The sequence below is a fragment of the Bos grunniens genome, chromosome 6, assembly GCF_055505025.1.
Source record: "Bos grunniens cultivar Pamir isolate PY7600 chromosome 6, Bosgru_T2T1.0, whole genome shotgun sequence".
In the NCBI taxonomy this organism is placed as follows: domain Eukaryota; kingdom Metazoa; phylum Chordata; class Mammalia; order Artiodactyla; family Bovidae; genus Bos; species Bos grunniens.
Window position 1 is genome coordinate 32,801,138 of NC_141170.1, and position 26,244 is coordinate 32,827,381.

The 26,244-nt window shown below is 37.2% G+C and overlaps 1 long non-coding RNA gene across 2 annotated transcripts; it reads right to left on the bottom strand.

Moving 5' to 3' along the window:
- Positions 1 to 313: 313 nt before the first annotated feature.
- Positions 314 to 15,986, bottom strand: LOC147370542 (uncharacterized). Of its 2 annotated transcripts, XR_015165348.1 has the most exons (3): positions 14,664 to 15,986; positions 1,670 to 1,918; positions 314 to 1,224 (listed from the first exon to the last, which is right to left on the bottom strand). It is a non-coding gene; the product is annotated as an uncharacterized LOC147370542 (long non-coding RNA). The 2 variants fall into 2 exon arrangements; XR_015165347.1 differs by lacking the exon at positions 1,670 to 1,918.
- Between the last annotated feature and the right edge of the window lie 10,258 nt (positions 15,987 to 26,244).

The following is a 26,244-nucleotide window of genomic DNA, read 5'->3' on the forward strand; positions in this document are numbered from 1 at the left end:
ACTTATAATTTATATGTGGCTATGTTAGGAAATCCTGCTCAGTTTTTTTTTTCCTGTATCATGACTTATTTGAAAATAATAATAGGTAGGTACAAGTATTTTTATACATGTGTACATGCACATATGTGGACGAGGAAATGGCAACCCACTCCAATATTCTTGCCTGGAGAATCCCGTGGACAGAGGAGCCTGGGGGGCTACAGTCCATGGGGTCGCAAAGAGTCGGACATGACTGAGCGACTTCACTCACTCACGTGCACATATGTATGAACACAAAGTCAAGTTCTATATATTATAAATAAAAAGTGATTCGTATGGTTTCATGATTTTATTTTTAAACTTGCTTCCTTTTTATGTGAAGGAAATATTTTTTTCTGTAATGTTCTACCTACTTTACTAAAAATAATGATTTCACCTGCAGATTCAGATCTACCATACTCCTTAAATTTATGGTAATATTAACTGTGGTATTTTGAATAGCAATACAGTTGGGACTTAGAAGAGTCTGCTGCCTATGGAGTAGAAAATCATCAGTTCTGCAATGCACTTTGAATATCTACTGACTTTTTGCTTCTCAGTTTCATTTCCTCCACAGTTCTTTGATTCTGAATCTCATCCCAATTTTGCCATGGTTCTAGATTCTGGCTGTAAATGTGGCCAGAGATGTGGAGATCTTAATGTTTCACTCTCAGTTCCTCCATAATTATTCTCAGAGATGATCTTTTTATATCCTCAGATGTAATCCCCTCATATATGATGTCAGCAGTCAGTATGACACCATGCAATGCAGGCATCTACCTTTCACACTTTAAAGCAATTGTCAGTTGGTAAATTATGATTCTTCCATGGAGGGAATCTTACTCACATCTTAGATCTTTTGCCTGATTAACATACTTCATTTTAGATCTTGTCTATTTTCCAGGACTCCTAGACATAAAATCTCATCATGTAGGTAGTGTTAGGGATGATCTTCAAACTCATGGAGAGTTTGGAACGCACACTAGATCTTCCTTCCTTTACTAATATAAAGCTGCTATCTTATCAATAATTATTAGTAACTGCGGGAGGATTCACTGTCTAGGTGTCATAATGGTACCATACTACCTGTGTGAGAGATAGAAGAGATCACTTCCATTACTATTACTCCTTGTCCATTCCTTTGTCAATTGTGTCTAGCTTCCATTTCAGTCTTCACAAAACAAAATGCCATTTCTCTGGAGAATCCTAAAATAGAAATATTAATTCACACTTTATTTTTACATAATTACAAAGACAATGCTGTTCCACAATTTTTACTCTTAAATACTTAGAAATTCATATATGGGAGAATAGTATCTGCCAACGTTTATTACAAAGAAATGGCTCCATTACTCGATTATGCTCATTTCAGAATCATGAATGCAAACTTGATCATGGATACACCCATCATTTCTGTGTCCATACCATAATTTTATATGAAATGATACTCATTTTTTTTTCTTCTTACTGGAAAATATGATGCAATCTGACCTGCTGTTCCATGTTCTTCCTATGAGTATTTCTTAGGACATCCCTCTCTAATTAGTCACTTTGTGTTGAAGCAATCTTTTTCCACAAATCAGAAATTGATTCCAATTGCAATTCCAAATAAGATCTCATTATTGGAGTAAATTACACAGAATATATTTACCAATGTGTAAATAATCCAGAATGAAGTATTTAGATGTCTTCTGCTGATAAGTGCTCAGTTGTGTCCAACTCTTTGCAACCCTATGGACTGTAGCATGCCAGGCTCCTCTGTCCATGGGATTTTTCCAGGCAAGAATACTGGGGTGCGTTGACATTTCCCTCTCCAAGGGATTTTTCCCAACCCAGGGCTCAAACCCAGGTCTCTTATATCTGATGCATTACCAGGTAGATTCTCTACCACTAGTGCCACCTGGGAATTAAAATTATTTTGAACTGGCATTAATCTCTGGAGACACCAAGCACCACTATAGCACAAAAGGATAAGTGGGAGTTAATACAGGTCAAGTGTTAAGCTGATTTACTTTTAGTTCTTACAATGAATCTACCAGGGTCATGAAATTATCTTAGGTTGGTAAGAATAAGTGAGGAAATTCATAATTTTGATAGTTTTTTATCAGGTACATTCTAGCTTTTCCCATCAACTCACATTGTGTAGTGTATATTCCAGAAAAATAAAATAGAAAAAGAAAATTTGTAACTGTATGAATATTATTCACTGTATACAGATTTTTCCAGAGGATATGAAAATAAAGCTTCAGGATTCTGGAGTTCAAGATGTTCAAAACATTCAAGTAGTTTTAAAATTTAAGTAAACATACAAAAAAAAAAAAAAAAAACAAAGATAAAAAGCCAGGTATGTGCAAGGGTTACCTATCTACTAAGATAACCTTACTTCTGCAGTCACTCAACCATCAGTTATTCATTAGATGAATACATTTTTCATGTATTACAAACTCAAAGTAACTGATACATTTCTAGGCCAATATTTTTGTATAATTGATTAATTATATGATGAATATTACATTCTAAATGGTCATTTTCTCTTTTTCCATCTTCATATTATTAGGTTTGTATCTCTTTTATGATATTTTTGACATATTTACTCCAATTTATGGCTTTTTAATGTGTTATTTCTTTACTAATTGATGAACCTCACCCTCCAGGAAAGACTCAGGTGAAAGGGCTTCATACACAAAATGTGTCCAGTTCAGAATCCACTTTGTTGCTCATGGAGAATGAAGAAATGCCTGCTGGTTTATGTGGAGAGTTGAATAAGAAATAGTTTTCCAAAGATTATAATGATCTTTCACATTAAATATGGACATGCCACATAAATAATTTGCATTGTTCACATGTGTCTCAATCTGGTCTCTAGTAGCACTCAGCCAGCTGCCAGAGAAATAAGCAGGCTATACATTTGCTGTTGTTCAGACACTCAGTCATGTCTGACTCTTTGAGACCTCATGGACCACAGCACACCACCCTTCCCTGTCCTTCACTATCTCTTTAAGTTTGCTCAAACTCATGTCCATTGATTCCATGGTGCCATCCAACCATCTCATCCTCTGTCCTCCCCTTCGGCCCCTCCCCTCAATCTTTCCCAGCATCAGGGTCTTTTTCAATGAGTTGGCTTTTTGCATCAGGTGGCCAAAATATTGGAGTTTCAGCTTCAGCTTCAGTCCTTTCAATAAACATTTAGGACTGGTTTTCTTTAGGATGGACTGGTTGATTTCTTTGCAGTCCAAGGGACTCTCAAGAGTTTTATCCAACACTACAGCATCAATTCTTCAGTGCTCAGCTTTCTTAATGGTCCAACTTTCACATCCATACATGACTACTGGAAAAACCATAATTTTTACTAGATGGACATTTATTGGCAAAGTAATGTCTCTGCTTTTTAACACACTGTCTAGGTTTGTCCCAGCTTTTCTTCTAAGGAGCAAGCATTTTTTAATTTCATGGCTGCAGTCATCATTTGCAGTGATTCTGGAGCCCAAGAAAAGAAAATCTGCCACTGTTTCCAATGTTTCCCCATCTATTTGCCATGAAGTGATGGGACTGGATGCCATAATCTTAGTGTTTTAGATGTTGATTTCCAGGTCAGCTTTTTCACTCTCCTCTTTCACTTTCATCAAGAGGCTCCTTAGTTCCTTTTCACTTTGTGCCATAAAGGTGGTGTCATCTGCATATCTGAGGTTACTCACATTTCTCATACAAACTTGATTTCAGCTTGTGTTCATCCAGCCTGTTCATCACGTTCATCCAACATGATATGTCCTCTGCATATAAGTTAAAGTAAGCAGGGTGGCAATATATAGCCTTGGCATACTCCTTTCTCAATTTTGAACCAACTCATTGTTCCATGTCTAGCTCTAACTGTTGCTTCTTGACTTGCATAAAGGTTTCTCAGAAGGCAAGTAAGGTGGTCTGATATGTCCATCTCTTTAAGAATTTTCCAGTTTGTTCTAATTCACAGTCAAAGGCTCTAGTGTAGCAATGAAGTAGAAGTAGATGTTTTTCTGGAATTCTCTTGTGTTTTTTCTATGACCCAACAGATGTTAGCAATTTGATCTCTGGTTCCTCTGCTTTTTTTTAAATCTAGTTTGTATGTCTAAAATTTCTTGGTTCACATACAGTTGAAACCTGCCTTAAAGATTTCAAGTATTATTTTGCTACTGTGTGAGATGAGTGCAACTGTGTGGTAGTTTGAACATTCTTTGGTATTGCCCTTCTTTGGGATTGGAATGAAAACTGACCTGTTCCAGTCCTGTGGCCACTACTGAGCTTTCAAGATTTGCTGGCATATTTACTGAAGCACTTTAGAAGAGTCATCTCTTAGGATTTGAAATAGCTCAGCTGAAATTCCGTCACTTCCACTACCTTTATTCCTGGTAGTGCTCCCTAAGGCCCACTTGTCTTTGCATTCTAGGATGTCTGGCTTTAAGTGAACATACCATTGTGGTTATCTGGGTCTTTAGGCCTTTTTTTTTACTACAGCTCTTCTGTGTATTCTTGCCATGTCTTCTTAGTATCTGCTGCTTCTATTAGGTCTATATCATTTCTGTCCTCAATTGTGCCTATCTTTGCATGAAATGTTCCCTTGGTATCTCTTATTTTCTTGAAGACATCTTTAGTCTTTCCCATTCTATTGTTTTTCTCTGTTTCTTTGCATTGTTCACTTAAGAAAGCTTTCTTATTTTTCCTTGCTCTTCTTTGGAACTCTCTATTCAGATGGGTATATCTTTCCTTTTCTCCTTTGCCTTTTGCTTCTTTTCTCAGCTATTTTACAGCCTCCTGAGACAACCATTTCACTTTCTTGCATTTCTTTTTCTTAGGGATGGTTTTGATCACCACCTCTTGTACAGTGTTAAGAATATCCATCCATAACTTTTCAGGCACTCTGTCTATCAGACAAGCACGCACACACACACACACACACACACACACACGTATGTATATCCATATAACCTTTATTTAATTTTCACTGGTTTTCCTCTTGGCATAAGATATTTCTAACTCTTAGGCAGCTAGAATATTCCTTGAAAGCATATTTTGTTCTGAGGGGCTAAACTCTGAAAAATCGCTTTATCACAGAAGGATGGAAGCCTTAACATAACTCCTTCCTATTGGAATAAACTGGAAGAATTCCATCTATGGACCATACCTGCTTCAGGACCCAGATACAGTTACTCTCTATTCCCTTTCTTTCTGTTTTTAGAAAATTTTCTGCAACAACAACAAAAAAAATCATTTTTGTGGTGACAAAGCAGTGATTAAAGTGTGGAAGTGAATTGCATTGGTTTGAATCCTGAATCTGATACTTATCTTGCTGTCTGCTTTTTTATTTTCCCTTCCTCAGATTTTCATTGTTAAATGAAATGCATAGCAATAGTATCTTATATGACTATCTAGAGGGATAATATATTGATTCTTAGATGCATTCCTAGTATATATCGGTAAATGTTTCCATATATTGTTACTGTTTTTCTTGTTAGTCATATTAGAATACAGAGTGTACTCAAAATTTCACTTGCAAGCTTTGGAGTTACATCTGTTTTTACTTTTCAAATGATTATGGACTAACAGACAAGAGGAAGGATAAATAAAGATGTATAGTTCATGGATTCTGATTCACAAAAGTGTAGTAATGTTACACTGTAGCGATAACAAAAGAGGTAATTTTCCTTTTCTGTAAAAAATGGGTTGCCATACCCTCCTGTAGGGAATCTTCCTGAACCAGGGATCAACCAAATGTTTCTTATGTTGCCTGCATTGGCAGGTGGGTTCTTTATGGCTAGCACGATCTGGGAAGCCCAAATATTCAATATGTATTAACTTAAAATTTATCTTCATTTTTTTTTTGCAATTCACACTACATTTTATTGTAATTATAAATTCAGATAAAATATGACTATTTTCATATAATGTGATTTATTTTTATCTTTTCATATTAATTTCCACTTGTATAGTTTGCTAGAGTTGCTATAAAAAAATATCACAGACTGGATGGCTTAAACAATGGAAATTAATTTTCTTACAGTTCTGGAGGCTAGAAGTCCAATATTAAGGTGTTAGATCATTTGATTTCTTCTGAGGCCTCTCTCTGTGGCTTGCAGATGGCCACCTCCTTGCTATATCCTCATATAGGCCTTTCTCTGTGTGCATACATCTATGGTTTCTCTTTTTTGTGTTCAAATTCCCTCTTCTTTTCTAATATAAATTTATTTATTTTAATTGGAGACTAATTACTTTACAATATTGTAAAATTGATGAATGGTTTTGCCATTCATCAACATGAATCCACCATGGATGTACACGTGTTCCCCATCCTGAACCCCCCTCCAACCTCCCTCCCCATACCATCCTTCTGGGTCATCCCAGGGCACCAGCCCCGAGCATCCTGTGTCATGCATCAAACCTGGACTGGTGATTCGTTTCACATATGATATTATACATGTTTCAATGCCATTCTCCCAAATCACCCACCCTGGCCCTCTTCTACAGAGTCCAAAAGACTGTACTATACATCTGTGTCTCTTTTGCTGTCTCGCATACAGGGTTATCGTTACCATCTTTCTAAATTCCATATATATGTGTTAGTATACTATATTGGTGTTTTTCTTTCTGACTTACTTCACTCTGTATAATAAGCTCCAGTTTCATCCACCTCATTTGAACTGATTCAAATGCATTCTTTTTAATGGCTGAGTAATACTCCATTGTGTATATGTACCACTGCTTTCTTATCTATTCGTCTGCTGATGGACATCTAGGTTGCTTCCATGACCTGGCTATTATAAACAGTGCTGCAATGAACATTGGGGTACACGTGTCTCTTTAAATTCTGGTTTCCTCAGTGTGTATGCCCAGCAGTGGGATTGCTGGGTCATATGGCAGTTCTATTTCCAGTTTTTTAAGGAATCTCCACACTGTTCTCCATAGTGGCTGTACTAGTTTGCATCCCCACCAACAGTGCAAGAGGGTTCCCTTTTCTCCACACCCTCTCCAGCATTTATTGCTTGTAGACTTTTGGATCTCAGCCATTCTGACAGGCGTGAAATGGTACCTCATTGTGGTTTTGATTTGCATTTCTCTGATAATGAGTGATGTTGAGCATCTTTTCATGTGTTTGTTAGCCATTTGGATGTCTTCTTTGGAGAAACGTCTGTTTAGTTCTTTGGCCCACTTTTTGATTGGGTCATTTATTTTTCTGGAATATAGCTGCAGGAGTTGCTTGTATAGTTTTGAGATTAATTCTTTGTCATTTGAATCATTTGCTATTATTTTCTACCATTCTGAAGGCTGTCTTTTCACCTTGCGTATAGTTTCCTTTGCTGTGCAGAAGCTTTTAAGTTTAATTAAGTCCCATTTGTTTATTTTTACTTTTATTTCCAATATTCTTAGAGGTGAGTCATAGAGGATCCTGCTGTGATTTATGTTGGAAAGTGTTTTGTCTATGTTCTCCTATAGGAGTTTTATAGTTTCTGGTGTTACGTTTAGATCTTTAATTCATTTTGAGTTTATTTTTGTGTATGGTGTTAGAAAGTGTTCTAGTTTCATTCTTTTACAAGTGGTTGACCAGTTCTTCCAGCACCACTTGTTAAAGAGATTGTCTTTAATCCATTGTATATGCTTGCCTCCTTTGTCAAAGATAAGGTGTCCATAGGTGTGTGGATTCATCTCTGGGCTTTCTATTTTGTTCCATTGATCTATATTTCTGTCTTTGTGCAAGTACCATACTGTCTTGATGACTGTGGCTTTGTAGTAGAGCCTGAAGTCAGGTAGGTTGATTCCTCCAGTTCCATTCTTCTTTCTCAAGATTGCTTTGGCTATTCGAGGTTTTTTGTATTTCCATACAAACTGTGAAATTATTTGTTCTAGCTCTGTGAAAAATACCATTGGTAGTTTGATAGGGATTGCACTGAATCTATAGATTGCTTTGGGAAAATTTATCTTCATTTTTTAACACCAGCTTTCAGTTAGTTCAGTTCAGTTGCTAAGTTGTGCTCAACTCTGCAACTCCATGGACTGCAGCATACAAGCCTTCCCTGTCCATCACCAATTCCCAAAGCCTGCTCAAACTCATGTCCATTGAGTCCGTGATGCCATCCAACCTCATCCTCTGTCATCCCCTTCTCCTCCTGCTTTCAATGTTTCCCAGCATCAGCTTTAGATTATTAAAAATTTAAAAAAATATAAAAGGATATTAGAGAAATGTACTTTTATATAAAACTACCAAGTGACACATATTTTGTTTAAAAAGTAAGAAAATATTCTTCTTATGGTGTTCATTTACTGTAAAATTTGTGCAAAAGTTTAAAAATACCACTTTTAAAACCACGTATGGGGACTATGTTATTATCACCAATATATTTTCAAGACGTTTTCTTTCCAAAGTCATTATGAAACAAAAGGGGGAAAATATATACATCATAGCTATGATATTACTAGTAATCCATGTCTCCTGCATTGCAGACAGATTCTTGACTATCTGGAACACTAGTGAAGCCCTTAACAGTATCAGTTCAGTCAGTGAGTTGTGTCTGATATAGCAACCTCACAGACTGCAGCACGCCAAGCTTATCTATCACCAGGTTGTCAATCACCAACTCCTAGAGTTTGCTCAAATTCATGTCCATTGAGTCGGTGATGCCATCCAACCATTTCAACCTCTGTTGTCCCCTTCTCCTCCTACTTTCAATATTTCCCAGCACCAGGGGCTTTTCCAGTGAGTCAGTCCTTCACATCAGGTATCCAATGTATTGGAGTTTCAGCATCAGCATCAGTCCTTCCGATGAATAATCAAGACTGATTTCCTTTAGGATGGACTGGTTGGATCTCCTTGCAGTCCAAGGGACTCTCTAGAGTCTTCTACAACACCACAGTTCAAAAACATCAGTTCTTCAACGCTCAGCTTTCTCTATGGTCCAACTCTCACATCCACATATGACTACTGGAAAAACCATATCTTCGACTAGAAGAATCTTTGTTGGCAAACCAACGTCTCTGCTTTTTAACATGCTGTCTAAGCTGGTCATAGTTTTTCTTCCAAGGAGCAAGCATCTTTTAATTTCATGGCTGCAGTCACCATCTGCAGTGATTTTGGAACTCAAGAAGAGAAAATCTGTCACTGTTTCCATTGTTTCCCTATCTATTTGCCATGAAGTGATGGGTCCGGAGGCCATGATCTTCATTCTTTGAATGTTGAGTCTTAAACCAATTTTTTTCACTCTCTTTTTTCACTTTCATCGAGGGACTTTTTAATTCTTCTTCACTTTCTATCATTAGGTTGGTGTCATCTATGTAATTGAGGTTATTGATATTTCTCCTGGCATTCTTGATTCCAGCATGTGCTTCATCCAGCCTTGCATTTCACATGAAATACTCTGCATAGAAGTTAAATAAACAGGGTGACAATATACAGCCCTGACCTACTCTTTTTCCAATTTGGAAGCAGCCCATTGTTCCATGCCCAGTTCTAACTGTTGCTTGTTGACCTGCATACAAATTTTTCAGGAGGCAGGTCAAGTGGTCTGGAATTCCCATCTCTTTAAGAATTTTCCACAGTTTATTGTGATCCACAAAATCAAAGGCTTTGGTGTAGTCAAACACTAATAGTAGTAATGAAATTAATTAATTAAACAGTAACAGTTATTACTTTACAGTAATCAGATCAGATCAGTTGCTCAGTCGTGTCCGACTCTTTGCGACCCCATGAATTGCAGCACGCCAGGCCTCCCTGTCCATCACCAACTCCCAGAGTTCACTCAGACTCACGTCCATCGAGTCAGTGATGACATCCAGCCATCTCATCCTCTGTCATCCCCTTCTCCTCCTGTCCCCAATCCCTCCCAACATCAGAGTCTTTTCCAATGAGTCAACTCTTTGTATGAGGTGGCCAAAGTACTGGAGTTTCAGCTTTAGCATCATTCCTTCCAAAGAAATCCCAGGGCTGATCTCCTTCAGAATGGACTGATTGGATCTCCTTGCAGTCCAAGGGACTCTCAAGAGTCTTCTCCAACACCACAGTTCAAAAGCATCAACTCTTCAGTGCTCAGCCTTCTTCACAGTCTAACTCTCACATCCATACATGAACACAGGAAAAACCATAGCCTTGACTAGACGAACCTTTGTCGGCAAAGTAAGGTCTCTGCTTTTGAACATGCTACCTAGGTTGGTCATAACTTTCCTTCCAAGGAGTAAGCGTCTTTTAATTTCATGGCTGCAGTCACCATCTGTAGTGATTTTGGAGCCCAGAAAAATAAAGTCTGACACTGTTTCCACTGTTTCCCCATCTATTTCCCATGAAGTGGTGGGACCGGATGCCATGATCTTCGTTTTCTGAATGTTGAGCTTTAAGTCAACTTTTTCACTCTCCACTTTCACTTTCATGAAGATGCTTTTTAGTTCCTCTTCACTTTCTTCCATAAGGGTGGTGTCATCTGCATATCTGAGGTTATTGATATTTCTCCCGGCAATCTTGATTCCAGCTTATGTTTCTTCCAGTCCAGCGTTTCTCATGATGTACTCTGCATAGAAGTTAAATAAGCAGGGTGACAATATACAGCCTTGACAAACTACTATTCCTATTTGGAACCAGTCTGTTGTTCCACGTCCAGTTCTAACTGTGGCTTCCTGACCTGCATACAAATTTCTCAAGAGGCAGATCAGGTGGTCTGGTATTCCCATCTCTTTCAGAATTTTCCACAGTTTATTGTGATCCACACATCAAAGGCTTTGGCATAGTCAATAAAGCAGAAATAGATGTTTTTCTGGAACTCTCTTGCTTTTTTGATGATCCATCAGATGTTGGTAATTTGATCTCTGGTTCCTCTGCCTTTTCTAAAACCAGCTTGAACATCTGGAAGTTCACGGTTCTCATATTGCTGAAGCCTGCCTTGGAGAATTTTGAGCATTACTTTACTAGCATGTGAGATGAGTGCAATTGTGCGGTAGTTTGAGCATTCTTTGGCATTGCCTTTCTTTGGGATTGGAATGAAAACTGACCTTTTCCAGTCCTGTGGCCACTGCTGAGTTTTCCAAATGTGCTGGCATATTGAGTGCAGCATTTTCACAGCATCCTCTTTTAGGATTTGAAAGAGCTCAACTGGAATTCCATCACCTCCACTAGTTTTGTCCGTAGTGATGCTTTCTAAGGCCCACTTGACTTCACATTCCAGGATGTCTGGCTTTAGGTTAGTGATCACACCATCGTGACTATCTGGGTTGTGAAGATCTTTTTTCTACAGTTCTTCTGTGTATTCTTGCCATCTCTCTTAATCTCTTCTGCTTCTGTTAGGTCCATACCATTTCTGTCCTTTATCGAGCTCATCTTTGCATGAAATGTTCCTTTGGTATCTCTGGTTTTCTTGAAGAGATCCCTAGTCTTTCCCATTTTGTTGTTTTCCCCTATTTCTTTGCATCGATCACTGAAGAAGGCTTTCTTATCTCTTCTTGCTATTCTTTGAAACTCTGCATTCAGATGTTTATATCTTTCCTTTTCTCCTTTGCTTTTCGCTTCTCTTCTTTTCACAGCTATTTGTAAGGCCTCTCCAGACAGCCATTTTGCTTTTTTACATTTCTTTTCCATGGGAATGGTCTTGATCCCTGTCTCCTGTACAATGTCATGAACCTCATTCCATAGTTCATCAGGCACTCTATCTATCAGATCTAGGCCCTTAAATCTATTTCTCACTTCCACTGTATAATCATAAGGGATTTGATTTAGGTCATACCTGAATGGTCTAGTGGTTTTCCCTACTTTCTTCAATTTCAGTCTGAATTTGGCAATAAGGAGTTCATGGTCTGAGCCACAGTCAGCTCCTGGTCTTGTTTTTGCTGACTGTTTAGAGCTTCTCCATCTTTGGCTGCAAAGAATATAATCAATCTGATTTTGGTGTTGACCATCTGGTGATGTCTATGTATAGAGTCTTCTCTTGTGTTGTTGGAAGAGGGTGTTTGTTATGACCAGTGCATTTTCTTGCAAAACTCTATTAGTCTTTGCCCTGCTTCATTCCGTATTCCAAGGCCAAATTTGCCTGTTACTCCAGGTGTTTCTTGACTTCCTACTTTTGCATTCCAGTCCCCTATAATGAAAAGGACATCTTTTTTGGGTGTTAGTTCTAAAAGGTCTTGTAGGTTTTCATAGAACCGTTCAACTTCAGCTTCTTCAGCGTTACTAGTTGGGGCATAGACTTGGATTACTGTGATATTGAATGGTTTGCCTTGGAAACGAACAGAGATCATTCTGTCGTTTTTGAAATTGCATCCAAGTACTGCATTTCGGACTCTTTTGTTGACCATGACGGCCACTCCATTTCTTCTGAGGGATTCCTGCCTGCAGTAGTAGATATAATGGTCATCTGAGTTGAATTCACCCATTCCAGTCCATATCAGTTTGCTGATTCCTAGAATGTCAACATTCACTCTTGCCATCTCTTTTTTGACCACTTCCAATTTGCCTTGATTCATAGTAATAGTATTAATAAAATAAAATCATGAAGTGATTTGGAAAAAAATGTTTCTGGCTTCATAAAATTTAGCATTTGTATAGGAATATCGCAACATGTCTCTTCAAGTCAATTTTTAAAAAAAAAAAAAAAGCCTTTGTTGGAATGTAGTTGATTTAAGAATTCTGTGTTAGCTTCAGATGTACAGCAAAGCGAATCAGTTAGCACATATACATATTTTCACTCTTTTTTAGATTCTTTTCCATATAATCAATTATAAGAGTATAAGAATATTGAATAGACTTCCCTTTGCTATACAGTATGTCCTTATTAGTTATTTATTTTTTATATAATGATGTGTATATGTCAATCTCAATCTTCCAATTTATCCTTCCTCGCCCTACTGCCTGATAACTATAAGTTTGCTTTGTACATCTATAACATCTGTTACTCTATTTCTGTTTTGTAAATAACTCATTTATATTCTATTTTTAGACCCCACAAATAAGCAATGTCATATGAAATCCATCTTTCTCTGTCTGGCTTTACTTAGTATGACAATCTCTAGGTCTATATCTATGCTACTCAAGTTACTTTCTGATTTTACAATTCTTCTAAATAAGACAAAAACAAGCACCACCTAAAGAACTAAGAATGTACCCCACATTCTTAGTAAGTATTATCTACATAGTTGTAATTGGGTAAATAAGAAAATTCTAAGTGTTTACTTTTTATCACTAATTGGATTAAAGTATTAGCACAGAAAATTTGGGAAGTTTTAAATGTAATGAGTATTTGAGATGGATTTTTTTCATGGTGACTTACTAAAAATAAATCAACTTAGAAAGAATTTAAAACATTTGAGGAGTTCACACACTGAAAGAAAGTTGTAAGTGTGCAGATGAGTGTTCATAGGGTTCGTGGTTTCCTACTTTAACTTTGTTCTTAATGTATGCATGCATGCTACTTCACTTCAGTAAGGTCTGACTCTTTTTGACCCCATGGATTGCAGCATGCTAGGCTTCCCTGTCCTTCACCATCTCCCAGAATTTGCTCAAACTCATGTTCATTGAGTCAGTGATGACCATATTAATGAGTTTATTTAAATATGACACCCTTTGCCCTATCCTCATATTGTATAACTGATTTCACAGTAAGATGTTACATGTGTTATAACTGCTGTGAGGAACCATCATCATCACCTCACTGAGTTTCCCAGACAGCACCTGCCCCACAGTGGGAGCAGTGCCCCAGGGCTTTCTGCAGCAGGGATCTGGTCACCTTTCATGTAGTTCACTTCAAATTTATCAGAGCTCCTGGTGAAACTGTGTTTGCCTGAAACTATTTCAGAATTATTCTATCCAGTAGTCCCAGATCCTTGCCAATTAAAAATAATTTTATTGCTTCCTAGAGTAGAATAAGCCCACATTGCTCAATTTACTCCCCTACAAAAAATAGTTTTTCAGTGATTGTTTCAGAATTATTGTGTCTTGTAGTCCTTCACATTTTCTAATGTAACATTTTTGTTACATTATAATAATTACACTATCATAATTCAACATACTATAATATTAATTAAATAACATACTAATTCAACAACTATAACAATTCAACATTGCTCAGTGTACTCTATTACCAAAATAATAATAATAATAAAGAGGAAAATTTTTTCTGATTATCTAGTCAAAACCATGTTCTTACCTTTTAAATTTCTTTTTTGTTTTAAATATATTATTCTTTTCTCCCTGTAAAATAATAACCCTGCTCTTCCATCATAAAATGTATACTTTCTGATCCTACTTATTGTCATGAAACTATCTTGAGGACTTTTTTTTTAACAGAAAAAGTAAAAGAGGAATTTTCTCAAATTTTAACCTTGCAGACTACACAATATAGCATATTTTTCAAAGCATAATTTCACCCTGATGATATCAATCTCAGTATTAACTTTACTGAACTTTCCTATGACTCACATAGTACATCCAGATATTGTATGTATTTCCAGTTACCTGTAGCAGCCTTTAAAGTTACTTATCTTCAGTATTTTGTCTCATCATTTTGCTATTCAAACCTAGTTCATCTCTACTCTGGAAGACACGTCCTTATCATATTATGATAATGCATCCTTTCTTTAAAAATTTTGGACATACAGGGGAAAGAGAGGGTAAGATGAATTGAGAGAGTAGCAAGGAAAGATATGCTTACCATGTGTAAAATAGGCTTCCCAGGTGGCAGTAGTAAAGAATCCACCTGCCAGTGCAGGAGATGCAGGAGACGTGGGTTCAATCCCTGGGTTGGGAAGACCCACTGAAGTAGGAAGTGGCAATTTGCCAGTGTCCAGCCACAGCAGGATCCAGGGGTATCCTCAGGATGATGGCATCAGCGATAAGGAAAGTAAAAAAAGGGGAGAGAAGGAGGCTTGATCTTCCTTGGTTTACACAGAAAGCCAATAAAGCTCCTGGCACGGAACTTGCTCTGTTCACGGAGGCTGCAGGCGCCTTCTCAGTGGGGTGAGGACGCAGGACGCCCCCTACCTGGTGAAGACGCAGGGCGCCTTCCCAATTGGGTCTTAGAAGCCCAGGAAAAAAAGTGAATTCAGAGAGCCCCTGTGCCCCAAGGAGTCATCCTGAAAGAAGAACAGAGAGAGAAAAAGAGAAAAGGAAAAAAAGAATGACACGGGGAGACCAAGCTTCGGTGAGCAAGGCCCATAACTTTATTTTCAAAAGGAACTTTTATACCTTGACTTGTACATAGAGGGAAATGAAAGATGCAAAGTCATACAAAGTCAGCCCAAACATTACATCTGTTTTGTCTTTATCAAAACCAGGATTTTTTCTGCATACCTTTCCCAAAAAGAATGTTGTGTATATTATCTTCTGGCCTTGGAGGCCTGTGGACATTTTATGACCCTTTTTTGATAAAGGCTACTCAACCAGAAAACTTATTTTCCCTTGAAGTGTTTTTTCTTTATATTTCTAATCTATGTCAGCCTCAGAAAGTGATAAACAGAGTTACATTCTCACGGAGCAAAGGTACAGTGAGTTACAACAAAGAAAGAACCAATTAGCTCAAAGGTCTGATGTGGTTAATTTCAAGTCTACTACTTGTTTTTATTACATTCCAACTATATTAACTACTGCACTCCCAGGTGCACAATGGATAAGGGATATGGGAACTTGGCAGCAAGCATTGGCTCAACAATGAAATCTTACACCAGCACTACTCTAATAGTTTTTAACTCTTCGAAAGGCTCTATATTTTTAGAATGTTTTAGGCTTCCCATGTCTCTCACGGTTGGGAGGCTGTGAACAATCACATGCGTAGCTGCAAGAGTCTGGATAAACCTGTCAGGCAAGCTAGAAAGCCATCAGAGGGGTTTGAATTGAAACACTCCTATCATGCCCAGGAGACTTATTAACTAAAGCAGTAAGTTGACTTTTTCCAGAGAAAGGTGGTCGGGGATAGCCCCCTGTTAATGTCAGAAGAGTTGGTGAAAGGCACAAAATAGTAAGACAGACAGATTCTGGTTTGGGGGTACATGCTCGAGCAGATTCAGGGAATCCCTTGAGGCCTGATCTGCCTTTGCCTGTCAGGTTCTCTCTGCATGACCTTTGTCATGGGTGGGATCTCCCGTGGTAGCTCCTGGCAGCAATTCACTCTGGTATTCTTTCCTGGAAAATCCTATGAACAGAGGAGCCTGGTGGGCTATATAGTCCATGGGGTTGCAAGAAGTTGAACACAACTGAGTGACTGAGCACCAAGTACATGTATAAAATAGATAGCTAGTGGGAATTTTCTGTATAACACAGGGAGCTCAGCCTAGTGCTCTGTGAGGACCTAGAGGGGTGGGATGAGGGGGGAGAAAGGTTCAAGGGAGAGGAAATATATGCCTACTTATGGCTGATTCACACTGGTTGTATGGCAGAAATAAACACAACATTATAAAACAATTATCTTCTGATAAAAAATTATTCATACACCACAGAAAGGTTTAAAAAAATCACTGATATAGATTGGTTATTCTCATTCACTGACATCTTTATGAAAATAATTTGAGCTCATGGCAACAAAACATGCAAAGTATGAAAAATTATAAAAATAAAATAAGATATACTCTCCATCTAGGGATCTTCTCAGTTTAAAATTCATATACTTTTTTTTTTTTTTGAAGGATGATATATGTTTAACATAAAACATTATTTAAGTGGTATAACGGATTGGTTTGATACATTTAAATATTGTAGTTGCTCTTGCTGCTTTAGTCTCTCAGTCGTGTCTGACTGTTTGTGACCCCATGGCCTGTCTATGGAATTCTATAGGCAAGAATACTGGAATGGGTTGCCGTGCCCTTCTCCAAAGGATCTTCCCAACCCAGGGATCAAACCCAGGTGTCCTGCATTGCAGGCAGATTCTTTACCATCTAAGCCACCAGGGAAGCCCTTCCATTTTAATGATAGTTTTCACCTCTATTCTGTCACATAATTATCATTTCTTTTTTTGTGGATGGAATAATCAAGATTTAGTTTGATAGCACCCTTGATAATTATAATACAATATTGTTGTCTATACTCACTATTTTATTATACCTTAGCTCTCTACGATTTCTTCACAATGACATGCAAGTTTGTATCCTTAGAAGCCTCATTTATTCTCCCAGTCCTCAGATTCTGGTCACCACCATATTACTTCTTATTTTTGCAAGTCTGACTTTTTTAGGTTCCACATACAAACAATATCATACAGTATTTGTGTTTCTCTCTCTTTTCACAAAGATAAACAAAAATGGCAATCCATAGCTAGACTAACAAAGGAAAGAAGAGGACTTATATAAATAAAATCAGAAATGAAAAAGGAGACATTACAACTGATACAATAGAAATACATAGTGTCATAAGAAACTACTGTATAGAATTATATGCCAACAAATTACACACCAAGAAGAAAAGGAAAAATTCCAAGAAACACACAATCTAACACACAAACTGAATCAGGAGGAATAGAAAATCTGAACAGTCATAATGAGTAAAGAGACTGACTCAGTAATCAAAAATTTGCCAACACAGAAAACCTTAGGATCAGATGCCTTCACTAATGAGTTTTATGAAATATTTAAAAATAATTAATGCAAGTCCTTCATAATTCCAAAAAAGTTAAAGAGGAGAGAGGGAACACTTCCAAACTCAATTTACAAGACCAATATTACTTTAACACAAAATAGATAATGACACTTTAAAGTAAAGAAAGCTATAAGCCAATATTCAGAATAAATATAGATGCAAAAATTCTCATCCAAATATCAAGAAGCCAAATTCCAGAACACACTAAAAGAATTATATACAATGACCAAGTGGAATTTATCCTTGAGATGCAACATACCCAAATCAATAAATGCAGTGCATTGGTTTACCTGGCAGCTAAGACAGTAAAGAATCCACCTGCAATGTAGGAGACCCAGATTCAGTCTCTGGAATGGGAAGATCCCCTGGAGAATAGAATGGCTACCCACTCCAGTGTTCTTGCCTGGAGAATTCCATGGTCAGAGGAGCCTGGTGGACTGCTATCCATGTAATAACAAAGAGTCAGACATGACTGAGAAAATATCACTTCTCCATTTAGGTAGTTAGGCTTTTGATAGAATGAAAGACAAAATAACATGCTCAAATCAATAGTTGTAGAATAACATTTGACAACATGTTACATCCTTTCCTGATAAAAATCCTGTACATATTGCATATAGAAGGAACATACTCCAGCATAATAAAGATTATATATGACAAATCCAAAGTTAACATGCTCAATAGTAAAAATTTGAAAGTTTTTTTTTCTCTAAGAACAAGAAAAAGACAAGGATGTTCACTCTCACATTCATTTCAACATAGTACTAGATGTCCTAGATAGACCAACAAGGCAAGACAAAGAAAAGACTTTCAAATCAGAAACAAAGAAATAAAATTGTCATTTTTTGCAGATGACATGATTTTTTGTGCAACCTTGAATATTTATTCAAAGGACTGATGCTGAAGCTGAAACTCCAATACTTTGGCCACCTGATCTGAAGAGTTGACTCGTTGGAAAAGACCCTGATGCTGGGAAAGATTGAAGGCAAAGGAGAAGAGAGTGGCAGAGGATGAAATAATTATATAGTAGCAGAGACATTATTTTGCCAACAAAGGTTCATCTAGTCAAGGCTATGGTTTTTCCTGTGGTCATGTATGGATGTGAGAGTTGGACTGTGAAGAAGACTGAGCACCAAAGAATTGATGCTTTTGAACTGTGGTGTTGGAGAAGACTCTTGAGAGTCCCTTGGACTGCAAGGAGATCCAACCAGCCCATTCTGAAGGAGATCAGCCCTGGGATTTCTTTGGAAGGAATGATGCTAAAGCTGAAAGTCCAATACTTTGGCCACCACATGTGAAGAGTTGACTCATTGGAAAAGACTCTGATGCTGGGAGGGATTGGAGGCAGGAGGAAAAAGGGACGACAGAGGATGAGATGTCTGGATGGCATCACTGACTCAATGGACGTGAGCCTGAGTGAACTCTGGGAGTTGGTGATGGACAGGGAGTCCTGGCATGCTGCGATTCATGCGGTCGCAAAGAGTCAGACACAACTGAGTGACTGATCTGATCTGATCACGTACTCAATGGGCATGAATTTGAACAAACTCCAAGAAATAGTGGAAGATAGAGGATCCTGGTGCGCTGCAATTCACGAGGTCACAAAGAGTCAGACACAACTTAGTGACTGAGCAACAACAACAAAATCCCAGAGATTCAACCCCAAACCTGATGAAGTAAAGTAAATTCGATAAGATATAAAATCGACATGCTTCCCAGGTGGCTCAGTGGTAAAGAATCTGCCTGCCAATGCAGAAGATTCAGGAGATGCATCTTGGGTCAGGAAGATCCCCTGGAGTAGGAAATGGCAACCCACTCCAGTATTCTTGCCTGGAAAATCCTATGGACAGAGGATCCTCGTGGTATACAGTCTGTGGGATTGCAAAGAGTTAGACACAACTGAGTGGCTGAGAACCAGGCATATATGTATGCCATGCCAAAATCAACATACAGAAATGAGTTGAATTTCACTATACTAATAATAAAACATCTGAAAAAAATTTCATTTATGATTGCATAAAAAGTAAGAAAATAATAGATATAAATTTAACCAATGAAGTGAAAAATTGGCATATTACAACTGCAAAACTTTGTTGAAGGAAATAGAAGAAAACACAAATGAATGGGAAAATATCCTGTTTTCACAGATCACAAGAATTAATATTGCTAAAATATCCACACTAACAAAAGCAAAAGCATTACACCTCCCAATTTCAAATTATACTTCAAAGTTGTGATATTTAAAACAATATGGTATTGACCTAAATATGAATAAATAGAATAGCAGAAGACTATGCAGGGTCCAGAATTAAAACTTTGCATTTATAGTCAACTAATAACTGACAATGAAGGCAAGAACAACCAATGGGGAAATATTCATCTGTTTTTTTCTCTTCTAAGAAAAATAGATAAACAAAAGCAAAAATAGTGGAGAGCCATATTTTACACCTTTCACAAAAATTAATTCAAAATGTATCAAAGACTTAAACATAAGATAGATACCATAACACTCTTTAAAAAAAAAAAAAAGGTAGGGAAAAAGCTACTTGATGTTTGTCTTGAAAACAATTTTCTTGAATATAACGCCAAAATCACAATAAGGGAAACATCAACAGTAAGACTACATCAAACTTTAGAGCTTCTGCACAGCAAAAGAAGCCTTCAACAAGATGAAAACACAACCAACAGAATGGGAGACATTTGCAAATCACATATTGAATGGGAAGTTGATATAAAAATACTGACATATTTTGTCAAATGTCTTAATTCTTTAAAAAGTACTGAAATTTTCTGAGAAACTAATAATTAATGGAAAAGTTAATGGTTTGAAACAGTGGTTTCTTTACATAATTAAATCTTCACAACCATTGACTTGGATTCAGATCTTGTTTTGCAATGCAATAACAATAGCTACTACTATTATAGTTACAAATTATTATGATTATGCTACTATCCATTTTTCCTTGTCATTCTCTCTTTTCTCCAAACCTCTCCTACTAACACCATCACTTTCCTGAAATGAGAATGATGAAAATTTTCAAAATATAGAATTAGATAGCACAGAAATTTTGCTAATCTTATTTCAGCCTTTGGAGAGTGTGAAAATTACCATAGATAACCCTAACAATTTGCAATCCATTGAGGTATTTAATTTTACTCTTGAAAAAGATGTCAGCTTCATTTTTCCACAAGTAAGGAGGAGATAAAATGATCTTTTAGAGAACACAAGATATTTTGCTAAAGATTGTTTGCTTCCTATCTGTGTCTTCAGTTCAGTTCAGTTCAGTCTCTCAGCCGTGTCTGACTCTTTGAGATCCTGTGAATCACAGCATGCCAGGCCTCCCTGTCATCATCATGAACATCTGGAAGTTCACGGTTCACATATTGCTGAAGCCTGACTTGGAGAATTTTGAGCATTACTTTGCTAGCATGTGAGATGAGTGCAGTCGTGCTGTAGTTTGAACATTCTTTGACATTGCCTTTCTTTGGGATTGGAATGAAAATTGGCCTTTTCCAGTTCTGTGGCCTCTGCTTTAGACAATATAGCAAAAGCATAGAGAAATAGTAAAGAAAAATCACTTCGTTCTCCACAGGTAGCTATAACCAACTCTCAGTAAAAAAGCATTATTTCAGATATTTACTTATGCTAATTTAAAAAAAGAAAAAAAAAAGTAAAAATGGAATCATTTTACTTGTTAATTAAAAACATCCTATTTTGGTATATTTTAATTGAAAAATTAGAGAAAATTGATGAAGAAAGGAGAGTGAGACAGTGAGATCCAAATGGATACATAGAAGACCCAGCCTCCCTGTCACCTGACAGAGATCAACAATTAGTCACTATCCATAAATAAAAACATCTCCAGGACAGCTCTAAAGTCCACTAAAGGAATTTTAGCAACACTGTGGAACAAGAATAACAACAACAAAAGAGCTTCAGAGTAACCACTTAGGAACAGAATGAAGACAGCTTCATTTTACTCGCATGATTGCCCTTCCAAGTCATTATTACTCAGCACCAACAGAGAGCTTCGCAGCTATAAAGAGTTTCTCATTAAGAAAGGAAAAGTGAGTTGAGTGACCAGCTTCTAAAATCTCTGGAGGCACAGAGATAGAAGAACCAATCCCAAATTGTAGCTACTAAGAGAGTTAACTAAGGCAGGTTGATAAGGAGTCCAAGCCTAAGACCCCTTTAAGGAGGACGTGAACGTTCTTTCTATTTCACATTCTTTTGCTTTAGACACATTGACCTCATAGGCAGCAGTATCTCTTCTTCAAGGACATGCTTTTTTTGAGCTCAGAATGTACATTATGGGAGAAGGTCTGGGTTAAACTTCCACAGCCTTGAGTTCTGGGTTAACACGTTCCTTCTGGCTAATCTTGTGCTGATACCATCCTAGAATGTATGTTATGGGAAAGAGTCTGGGCAAAATTTTCACAGCCTTGAGGTATTTTTTACTATTTTCAGTAGCTAGCAGAAAAGTATATAATGCCTTGCTTAAACTGGCAAGGCAGGTAAACTTTCTACCACCTTCTGATGTCTGTCAGAGCTTTTTTTTTTTTTTTTCTTGGTCACTATCACTTTAACAACACAAAACTCTAAGTGTCTGAGACTGTCTTTGGTCCCAGACTTAAATCTTTTCCTTCACAGACCATGAACCCAGCAGAACACCATAAGCTTTCATCAATCATTACTATAAAACAATAGTTCTTTTAAAAGTATTGTCAGTTCAGTTCAGCCACTCAGTCATGTCCGACTTTGTGATCCCATGGACTGCAGGCACCCCAGGCCTCTCTATCCATCACGAACTTCTGGAGATTGCTCAAACTCATGTCCATCAAGTCGGTGATGCCATCCAACCATCTTATCCTCTTCATCCTCTTCTCTTCCTGCCTTCAATCTTGCCCAGCATCAGGGTCTTTTTGAATGAGTCAATTCTTCGCAACAGGTAGCCAGAGTATTGGAGTTTCAGCTTCAGCATCAGTCCTTTCAATGAATATTCAGGACTGATTTCCTTGAGGATGCCATCCAAGGGACTCTCAAAAGTCTTCTCCAACACCACAGTTCAAAAGCATCAATTCTTTGGTGCTCCAGCTTTCTTTATAGTCCAACTTTCACATCCATACATGACCACTGGAAAAACTATAGCCTTGACTAGATGGACCTTTGTTGACAAAGTAATGTCTCTGTTTTTTAATATGCTGTCTAGGTTGGTCATAACTTTCTTTCCAAGGAGCAAGCATCTTTTAATTTCATGGCTGCAATCACCATCTGCAGTGATTTTGGAGCCCAGAAAAATAAAGTCAGACACTGTTTCCCCATTTATTTGCCATAAAGTGATGGGACTGGATGCCATGATCTTAGTTTTCTGAATGTTGTTTTAAGCCAATTTTTTTCTTTCACTTTCATCAAGAAGCTCTTTAGTTCTTCTTTGCTTTCTGCCATAAGGGTGGTGTCATCTGCATATCTGAGGCTATTGATATTTCTCCTGGCAATCTTGATTCCAACTTGTGCTTCATGACAAAACATGGTCCACTGGAGAAGGCAATGACAAACCACTTCAATATTCTTGCCTTGAGAACCCCATGAGCAGTATGAAAAGGCAAAAAATATGGTACTGGCACAAAAATAGACACATAGACCAATGGACATGTTTGAAATCCACTGAAACTAACTTTTACATACAAAATAATCTCTCATATATAAGGATAAATAATATTTGACAAAAGAGCCAAGAGCACTCAATAAGAAAAAGGTAGTCCCTTCAAAAAACGGTGCTGGGAAACCTAAAAAAATTATACAGGGGAGAATGACCCCTATTTTACATCACTTATAAAAATTAACTAGAAATGTATCTAAAACATAAACATAAGACCTGAAACCATACAACTTCTAGAAGAAAGCATAGGAGGAAAAACTTCTTAAGAAGGGTCTTGCTAACAACTTTTTGAATGTGACACCAACAATACAAGGAATAAATGCAAAAATCAATAAGTGGGCTACCTCAAACTTGAAAGCTTCTGCATAGCAAAATAAATGGTCTACAAAATGAAAGGAAACCTACAAAACAGGAGAAAATATTTTCAATTTAAATACCTGATAAAGTTAATACACAAAATATGTTTTTAAATAACATATAACTTGAGTAAAATAAAGTTAAATGAGTGGAGTTACCAAAAATATTTTTTCCAAAGGACACTTACAAATAGCCAACAGATATATGTAAGGGGGCTTGACAACATTAAGTATCAGGAAATGCAAATCAAAATCACATGAGATATCACCTCAGACCTGTTAGAATGGCCATCTTCAAAACAAAAGGTATAACAGGAGTTGGTGAGCACGTGAAGAAAGGGAGTTGGTGGGAATGTAAATTTCTATCACCAGTGTAGAAAACAGTAGGGAAGTTACTTCAAAACTTTAAAGTAGAACTACTACATATTCAGCAATCCCACATTGGGGTATACATCTGAAGGAAATGAAAAAAAGAGTATGGAAGATACATCTTGCACATGTTCACTATAGTATTATTCACAACAGCAAAGATAGGAAAACATCCTAAGTGTCTATCAATGAATGAAAGAATAAAGAGGATATGGTATGTGTATGTAAAGGAATTCAGCAAAGAGAAAGAATGAAATTTTTCCATTTGCATCAACATGGCATTGTGCTAAGTGAAATAAGTCAACTAGAAAAAAGGGTTTATTTCTCATAGACCTGCCCCTCAATGCTGCCTCCTGTCACTATCATGTTCCCAATACAACACTCTACAAAAGATAAATTCAATATACTCAATCTACATATTCTGCATTTCTATTTCTAAACTATAAAATACTATTTCCAAGTATAAATTGCTTTCTCCCAGGCCTCCAGTCATTACTGAGATTATGAAACATCCAACAGATTCTAGCTGATAGACTACCATATCTAAAATATCTCAAGAGGAAACAAACTTTTAAATGCATTCTGCTCTTAGTGATATATTTGTGACATGAGATATTGATAATTTTGCAATATAATTTTATAATATATAACAGTACTAGGTATATCGCATCCTTAACAAATTGTTCAAGTTGGTATTTATATATTCAATTTTAGTTATAAAGAAAATGCTATGAAGTTATCAAGAATGTACCATGATCAGCCCTTGAAGTCCCTGGACTGAATAGTTTTCTGGAATGAGTTTGCATGCACCACAAAGGAGCCAAACATGTTTGGACAGCCATCCATAGCCTCACCTGGTACCAGTACCACTCTCTGGATGGGACTGGCTTTCTGCTATCATGTGTAGCAACTATTGTATTCCTGGTCACTAACTGTTTACTGTTCTGTTTCCAGAAGTTTGGTAAGACTGCAAAGAAAAAGAGAGAGTAGTCTTTTTTTTTTTTTTTTTAAAGGCTGGACTTTTAAAAGATAGGGTCCATCTGGGTAAATCCAGCTGCTGATTTGAAAAAAATTTCTCTCCTGTTCTTCTGGGTTCTTGTCCATTCCTCAATAAATCAAGTCAAAGATCAAAGACTCACTCCAAAAATGTGCCACATGATTCAGAATTAAGGTTTAAAGTAATCTATTCTTTAAAAAGAGAAGATAAATATGCACATGGAAATTGTTACCAATAAAGACATAAGGCTTTACTTTCTTCATTGCTTTAAGTTCAATCAGTTGAGATACTGCTTGAGGCCTTAGGAATATAATGATTAATCCTATTTCCATAGTGATGAGGTTGAATATTCCCTAAATACCTAACATAATTTTGCATTCAATATGTAATAGCTATTTCATATTCTTTAAAGGAAGTAGACAAGAAGTAATGCAGAATAAACTCTAGCCAGAGCTTCTTTGCCAGTCAGGAATATCAGAATTCTGTTAGGGTTTCTATTCTGTTGTAAAGCACATTTTAAACCATCAATTTCCTTTCACTTCACACATTAGACTTTGTCCCCCTTAGAACACTATTTTTTTTGTCTTTCATTTGAAGATTATCCTCCATTTGAATATTAGTGATGAAAGAAGACTCTTGGACTGCAAGGAGATCAAACCAGTCAATTCTAAAGGAAATCACTCCTGAATATTCATTGGAGGGACTGAGGCTGAGGCTGAGGCTGAAGCACACATCTTGAAGATGTTCAAGCTGGATTTAGAAAAGGCCGAGGAACCAACAAGAGATTAAATTGCTAACATCAGCTGGATCCTAGGAAAAGCAAGAGAATTCCAGAAAAACATCTACCTCTGCTTCATTGACCATGCTAAGTCTTTGACAGTGTAGATCACAACAAGCTGTGGAAAACTGTTCAAGAGATGGGAACACCAGACCACCTTTCTTACCTCCTGAGAAACCTTTATGCAGGTCAAGAAGCAAGTTAGGACCAGACATGGAACAATGGCTGGTTCCAAATTGGGAATGGAGTAGGTCAAGGCTGTATGTTGTTATCCTGCTTATTTAACTTATATGCAGAGTACATCATGCAAAATGCCAGGATGGATAAAGCACAAGCTGGAATCAAGATTGTTGGCAGAAATATCAATAAGCTCAGATATGAAGATGATTCCCCCGCCCCATGGCAGAAAGCAAAGAGGAACTGAAGAGCCTCTTGATGAAAGTGAAAGAAGAGAGTAAAAAAGCTGGCTTACAACTCAACATTTAAAAAATGAAGATCATGGCATCGGG